This window comes from Rattus rattus, chromosome 3, assembly GCF_011064425.1.
Source record: "Rattus rattus isolate New Zealand chromosome 3, Rrattus_CSIRO_v1, whole genome shotgun sequence".
NCBI classification, from domain to species: domain Eukaryota; kingdom Metazoa; phylum Chordata; class Mammalia; order Rodentia; family Muridae; genus Rattus; species Rattus rattus.
Window position 1 is genome coordinate 177,509,644 of NC_046156.1, and position 8,647 is coordinate 177,518,290.

Below are 8,647 nucleotides of genomic sequence, written 5' to 3' on the forward strand. Positions count from 1 at the left end.
TTGGTTGTGTGATTCAAGCACCAGGGAGATTTGGACTTTTCTGTTTTAGTTTCCATGCAATATAATGGAGAACGTGACAGTATTTTCTTTATGGTATTGTTATTTGGCCTATATAGACTTGCACAGTTTATTCAGCACTTTTTGTACATGTAAGAACAATGCATGCTGACTATCATTTATAATTCTGGCTCATATTAGCTGTCCTGAGAGTGCCAATGCAAGTGTGTCTATGCTACTAGCGTGTGCCATAAGTGATAGTTTACAATGCAATTTGTAATAGTTAACCAGGATGATCCCAAGTGTTCTGGTTTGAGTGGCTAGTCACCAGGAAGTGGAACTCTTCGATAGGATTAGAAGGATTAGGAGGTGTGGCCTTGTTGGAGGGGGCGTGTCATTAGGGGTAGGTTTTGAGGTTTCTCCATATCCATAGATCAAGACATAGGGTTTTCAGTTACTGCTTCAGCACCTGCCTTTATGCTACTATTCTCCCTACCATGATGAAAATGCATTAAACCTCTGAAACTAAGCAGGCCCCCATTTAAATGCTTTCATTTATAACAGTTTCTGTAGTGATGGTGTCTCTTCACAGCAATAGAACAGTGACTAAGACAACATATTAAAGAGGAACATTTTAATGCATGAAAACGGAACCCCTGCACAGCGCTGGAGTGAATGTAAATTAGTACGGCCAGTGTGCAAAACAGTTTCTCAAAACAATTTAAAAATAGAATTACCATATGATTAAGAAATAGCACCCTGGGTCATTCATATTCAAAAGAAATGAAATCAACATGTCAGCAAAACATTCACATTTCTGTATTTACTTCAGTATAATTAAAAACAGTGAAGAAGAGGAAACAATTTAAATGTCTGTCAACCCCAAAATGTATAAAAATATGCATAATAGAATACTAGTCCACCATGAAAAGGATGAAATTTTTTTATTTGTGACTATGTGCATGGAATTAGAAGTCATTATGTTAAATAAATAAATCAGTCTCAGAACCAGAAATACTAAAAACATTAATGTCACAGATGTTGAGAGAATAGTGATTTGTAGACTGCGTGTGTGTGTGTGTGTGTGTGTGTGTGTGTGTGTGTGTGTGTGTGCGTGAGTGTGTTTGGTGGGCTGAAGTAAAAGAATGGTGGAGATTAGGTGAGGTTGATTAGAAGGTAGTAAGTTACAGTTAGAAGTAAGAAGTTCTGGTATGCAATATCACAGTAGGGTGATTATAGATAACAATTAGGTATCCTATAATTAAAAAGAAACTATAGTAAAGGATTCTGAATTATGTATTTTTTGACCCCAAAATGATAAAAATTTATGGAGATACATATGTTAACCTGACTTCATCATTGAGACATGATGTAGCAGGTACCACATTAATATTTTAATATTTCTTATTCAGAGTTTTATGTATCAGCTAAATATATATATATATATATATATATATCATGAATCTTCTCAGCTAGAAGTTCTCTGACCATTCACTAAGAGCAGTTTTAAAGTTTTATGAATGACTTTGAAGTAGCAGAAAGTTTATAGTTCCACTCTCAGTTAAAGAAAAATATCGTTTGAATTTGAATATTTTAATTTGGTGTTCCACAGTGGAAAAATACAGAAATTTTCTTACTGTTATTATAAAAATGAAATTTATGAGCAAAATTGATTTGAAGAGGGAAATGGAAAAGTGTGTGTGTGTGTGTGTGTGTGTGTGTGTGTGTAAAGTCAGAGTAAAGGGAGATAAATACAGAAAAAGGAAGAGGTTATCAGTAAGGATGTCTGAATAAGTCATAAAATTATATTAACTACTTAAAATATCTATTATAGATGTAAATCAGTATATTAGCATACATAAATTGCTTAAATAAACATTTCCCACCCTTGCTGACAATGTTCCTCTCCATGAACCATAGACCATATAATAAAAGTCCCAACATTAGGCATGAGAAGCCCTCTTTTGAGTAGTTGGTCAAGGTTGTTCAAGAGACCCCCAAAAACACTATTGACACTACCCCTTGATATGCTCCCTAGGGGGACAATACATCACTATTGAAAACACCATGAACTTTAGACTCAGTGCCCAGAGGTTATGAGCTAAATCTGACTTGAAAGCCTGCCTTTTCCTTGAAGGCTAACTTTTATGGAATTAGAAGGAACCATGCAAATTTATGAAGGAAGGAAGCAAGCAACCGTCTCACCCAGCCATGACACTGATGAACTGACACAAACTTCATGGTACATTAACCTCAATGATGCAGTAGTGTCATGGATAGCTTGGTGGTAACCAACCACTCTCTAGTTGAACTTAAGACCTGCTTTGGCCAGGAAAAGCACACCTGGTCCTGAAAACCTAGTCATCTCCCCAGGATTAGCGAAGTCATGAATTGTGGAGAACATACAACTGCCACTTCAATAAGCAAGAATATATCACTGATATAGTGATGGACTGGGTGTTGAGAATATCATATGCTTTATAAATTATAGAATGGTAATAATTGTACTCAATTTGTATATAAGGGAAAAGGCCATTTAACTGGACAAAAAGGGGGAAATGTTGTGGTTTGCCCTGGAGTTATCTGTATTTTGGTGCTAATTCCACTGACAGAAGGTCAGCCGTCTAGTCACGTACTCAGGACTCAGGTGACTTCACCAGAACCTTCTCCCCATTGAATTTGTAAAATACAGGTGAGGGGCAGGTAGAGGACAGAAGGAGGCCTGTCATTGGAGAAGAAGGAAGGATGGGTGGGAGAGAAGTTTGAAGGAAGAGGATGAGACTGGAATGGAAAGGGAGAGACAGGAGGGACAGGAAGAGAAGCTGTGGCAGGACAATATGGTGGGTGACGTTAAGATTACACACTGTACCTTTACAGGTTGTTACAAATGTTTTAAGGGATGGATGGTACTGGATTTTGTATGTTTAGGTGGGCAATTATATCTTACAAACTGGGGAAAAAAAAGAATAACCCATAACTACATCTTAAGTATCTGGCCTTATACCCATAGTTAAATATGGTTCTCACTCCTTGTCTTATTTAGAATTTCTATTGCTGTGATTAAGCACCATGGCCATAACAACTTGGGGAAGACTGGATTCGCTTCACATATGCTTCCATGTTGTAGGCCGTCATTGACAGGAAGCAGGATAGAAACTCAAGCAAAGCAAGGACCTGGAAGCTGAGGTTTACACTGCAGCAATGGAGGAGTGCTACTTTCTAGCTTGTTCCAAAAGAGGCTCCAACACATGACAAGGACACATGGTCCACTATGTTCATAGCAGCCTTATTTATGATAGCCAGAAGCTGGAAAGAACCCAGATGTCCCTCAAGAGGAATGGATACAGAAAATGTGGTACATCTACACAATGGAGTACTACTCAGCTATCAAAAACCATGACTTCATGAAATTCATAGGCAAATGGAATGAACTAGAAAATATCATCCTCAGGTAGCCCAATCACAAAAGAACATACATGGTATGCACTCACTGATAAGTGGATATTAGTCCAAAAGCTTGAAACACCCAAGATACAATTCACAGACCACATGAAGCTCAAGAAGGATGACCAAAGTGTGGATGCTTCAGGCCTTCTTGGAAGGGAGAACAAAATATTCACAGGAGGAAATATGAGACACAAAGTATGGAGCAGAGACTGAAGGAAAGGACATCCAGAGACTGTCCCACCTGGGGATCCATCCCATATACACTCATCAAACCCGGACACTATTGCAGATGCCAAGAAGTACATGCTGACAGGAACCTGATATAGCTGTGTCCTGAGAGGCTCTGCCAGAGCCTGACAAATACAGAGGTGGATGCTCACAGCCAACCATTGGACTGAGAACGGGGTCCCAAATGGAGGAGTTAGAGAAAAGACTGAAGGAGCTGAAGGAGTTTGCAATACCAACCAACCAGACCCTCCAGAACTCCCAGGGACTAAACCACCAGCCAGAGTACACATGGAGTGACCCCTGGCTCCAGTCACATATGTAGCAGCGGATGGCCTTGTTGGAGATCAATGGGAGGAGAAGCCCTTGGTGCTGTGAAGGCTGGATGACCCAGTGTAGGGGAATGCCAGGTTGGGGAGGTGGGAGGGTGGAGGAGCAACCTTATAGCAGCAGGGGGATGGGGAATAGGATAGGAGGTTTCTAGAGGGGAAACCGGGAAAGGGAATGACATTTGAAATGTAAACAAAGAAAATATCTAATAAAAAATTATACTAAAAAAGTAGATTCTGACATCTAGCTTGCTCCTCATGGTTTGCTTAGCCTCATTTCTTACAGCACCCAGGATCACTAGCCCAGGGGTGGTATCATCCCCAGCGAGAACTGGACCCACCCAAATCAATTATTAATCAAGATGGCATATCACAGGTTTGCTCATATACCGTAGTGGCTATTCCTGGTTGTAGCTTGACTATATCTGGAGTGAACTTCAATCCAGAATTGGAGAGCTCACCTTTGATCCTGATCTTGAGGCTGGGAGATACAAGTTTCTGACCTGGATCTTGGTATGGAGATCTTGAGGCAAAGTGGCTATGAATCCCAGGAGCTTAAGGCAAGGAGATCTCTGAGTTCAAGGTCACCTGGGACAAAGCAAGTCCCAGACCCACGTGTGGTGACACACACTTTTAATCTGGGACACAGCTTCTGCTGGAGATTTACATAAAGACATTGGAAGAAGGAAGAGGCTCTCTTTTTTTCCCCTTGCCTGCCTTGTGGGACTGAGCCACTGCTAGATCCTTGGCCTTCCATTTATAGCTGCTGCTGATCATTGTTGGAGAGTTGGACCACAGACTGCAAGTCATCAACTAATTCTCTTACTATATAGAGACTACCCATAAGTTCTGTGACTCTAGAGAACCCTGACTAAGACACATACCGAGCTAGTGGGAGCATTTTTCTTAACTGAGTTTCCCTCTTCCAAAATGCTGGTGTTAACATAACACTAGGCAGCATGCCCTTCATCTCAGAAACCTTTCTTTACAGCAGAGACCATCAATTGATCAGAATCAGTTGTGGAGCCAAATCTCAGCCGATACCTTTACAATACAACTCCTGCACCTCAGGATCATTGTGGAACGGGGGCAGAAGAACAGGGAGTTTGCTAAGAGATTGTGTCTCCCGGTCAGAAGCCACGACCGTGAAGTTTTACTAACGTGGCTTTGCAAACAAGACCCCCAAAAGACAACACCAATAGACATGCTAACCTGGAAATGGGAAAGCTCAGAAGACCTCACTCAGCCTTAGACAAAAAGCTACAGGCAACCAAGGAAAGCTGAGAATGGAAGAAATAGTCTTTCCCGGGGAAGAGCACAATTGGTTATTCGATACCAAATGTTCAACCCTGAAAACATACACACAAGTGACATAGTGTGTGCTAATCGGGTTCTATTTATGTTTTTAGAAAACAGCCACACATGCACAGGCACACACACACACACACACACACACACACACACACACACACACACCACACACGTGCATTATTTGTAATAACAACTAAAAGAAAAAGAACTGAATTTGAAAGAGTAGGATAGGGTGTATATGGGAGGGTTTCCAGAGAGAAAAGGGAAGGGGAAATGATGCTGTGGTCTCAACAGCAACAGGAAGTAAATGCATAGCCAGGTACTTACATACTAGGAAGAAAAAGGTAAATGCACTTCAGAACTGAGGTATGGGATGAGCACACAGACTGACATAATGGTGGGAATTGCACACTGGGCTGAAAAGGAAGTAACTTGGCAAATGGATCAATGCCATGATATGGGAGTAGGATCTAGCAAACTGAATTTCCTGCTGATTATCCTCCTCACTCAGATGCAATGCCTTTATGCCTTTAAGCAATGCCCTTATGCCATTTGTTAGTAGAGATAGACAACTCTTCCCTCCACTTCAAGGGGACATGGATTTAGTAGTAGTCAGTCATCCATAAAATGTTTAGTTTTCAGAATGGTTTGCTGATTTTTTCCTTCTGGCTTTGCATCAAACTAGTTGTAGAACATCTCCTCCTAATTGGATAGTACATTTCATAATTCTAATCCACTTGACTGTGGTAGTATATTTATTGGGTAATGATGTGTTTCAACGAGGGTGTGCGTATAAGGTTTTCCTTACAAAGTGTGACTGAGTAAGCTTGTCTGTATCCCATGTTGATAGCTTGTTTGTGTAATACGAGCTTGGGCAAGGGGCAGAAGAAGAGTTGGAATACAATTTTAGTTTAAGTAGTTAATGGGAGTAGGATCTAGCAGACTGAATTTTATGACGTGTTCAGACATCCTTACCGATAACCTCTTCCTTGCAAATAAGTAAGGTTTCCAGGAGTGGGACTGGGTTGCATTCAATTGCATTGCTGGCCAAGGGGGTCCAGTGGAAACTCCCAAACAACCAAGACTAATGCTATGACAAAGGGATGCTCTCTGCAAACTCACAGCAGGGCCCTACTGCTGAGGACATCTGTATACCTCATAGAACATGGAGAAGTCAACCTGGTGTCTGCATGGAGTCTTCACCTCCACGTCCTAATCTCTTTGGTATTACCAAAAAGAGAAACATGGTCACAAACCCATGTTTTATGGAACTCCTGAGTATGAGAATGAGTCTATTGTCTCTTCTGAGGACCCCTTTCCTTTTGTTGGGTTACCGTGTTCAACTTTGACATGCAAAATTCTGCTGCATGTTATTTCATTTTATTTTGCTGTGTTTGGTTGTTATCTCTTAGAGAGCAACCACAAAATATTTGAGCTGCAGTCTGTTCAGTCTGCAGAACATGCTAGGGCAATGGTGACACAGAACTTAGAGTAGTAGCTAACCAGCCTCTGATCTGACTTAAGGCCTACTCTGTAAGAAGAAACCCAGCACTGCTTGGGTAACTAAGAACTAGAGACTAGACAGCCCAAAGGGTCTAGAGAAAAACCGAACATGATTTATCTAAAAAAAAAAAAATCAATAAAATGGTTCCTAATGACATTCTGCTATACTCATAGATCAATGTTTTAGCCTGTCATCATCAAAAGGCTTCCTCCAGCAGCAAATGTGAACAGATGCAGAGACACACAGCCATCCATTATACACAGAGAGAGTGTAAGCTGGACATCTCCATCAAATCACTCACTTCAGGGCTCAGGGAATTCTGAGGAGGAGGAGGAGGAGGCAGAAAGATGGTAAAAGTCAGAGGGTATAAAGGACACCAGGAGAACAAGGCCCTATGAATTAACTAAGCAAGGTGCATATGAGCTCTCAGGGACAGAATCGACAAGCAGAGGACCTACCTGGGTCTGCACCTGGTCCTCTGGATTTACATTATACCTATTGGCTTGCTATCTGTATGGGACTCCTGACTATGACAATGTGCAGGTTTCTGACTCTATGGCCTGCTCTCGGGACTCTTTCCCTCCTGTTGGGTTGTGCCCAGCTTTGGTATGAATTTTGATTTGCTTCATCTTATTATTTTTTACTTTGTCATCTTGGGTTGTTATCTCTTAGATAATGAGAGAAAGAAATGGAGTAGATCTGGAGAGGAGAGAGCTGGGGAGGGAATGAGGAGTAGAGGGAGGGGAAACTATAATCATGCTATATTGTATGAGAAAACAACCTATTTTTAATGAAAATTGTGAAACAATTTTTTGTTTTTAAATATATGTTTATGTGTGTGGGTATGTGCACATGAGGAGCTGGAGGAAGCCAGAGGAAGGTCTAAGATGTCAAGCTTCTAAGATCTGGAGTTACAGGACGTTGTGAGCTACCTGACGGGTGCTGGGAATGGACTTGGGCCCTCTGCAAGGAGAGTACATATTCTCAACTAGTCAGCCATCTTTCCTTCTTCATGGGAGTTCCCGACCCCTCAATTTTTCTGTTGTTATCTGACTGTTTAGGCTTTACATTTTTCTCTCTTATATCTTGGTACTTTCATTGATATTTTCTATGATTTTCATTTTCTTTATCTTAGCTATGTCTGCTTTCATTTTTATTATTACTTTCCTGCTGCTACGCTTGCCTCACATGTGAATACTTCTTTTGTTCCCGTTCCTCGATCACAGCGTCAGGATATTTATTCAGGACCTTCTTCATTTTTAATGGGGGCATAAATTTCCAGAAATGTCCATCTTAGAATGACTTTTTTGTTATCCAGGTTTTTAGTAAACTTTGTTTCTAGTGTAATTTGCATAAAGTTATTTATATTTTTTTAAAAATTTTTCTGCTCAGGAGTACATAATTTAATTTCTATGTCCCTGAGAAATTTCTAAGATTCTATTATTGGGTTATTTAAATACCATTAAAAATAGTCCTAGGCATGACTTCTGTAATCTTAATTTAGATAAGATTGGCCGTGTGAGTTACCCTGGAGATTGTTCTACGCACAAGAAGTAATGTGTGCTCTGACACCACGAGGTGGGTGGTTCTATGTGCATCTGTTAGGTACATTCAGTAAAAGAGGAATACAGGTTTAAATATTTCTTTAGTAATTTTTCAAGCCCGGTGTTTATATATCTCTTGTTCAGAGCCAGGAATTGGAGTCTCCTACCACTATTGTACTGATATTTCTTTCCTCACACATATTAGTATTTTCTGTATATTTTTAGCTTCTTCAATTTTGGATGAACGTATAACTCTCATGTTCTTTTGGTTGATTATTTTCTGTATAGCT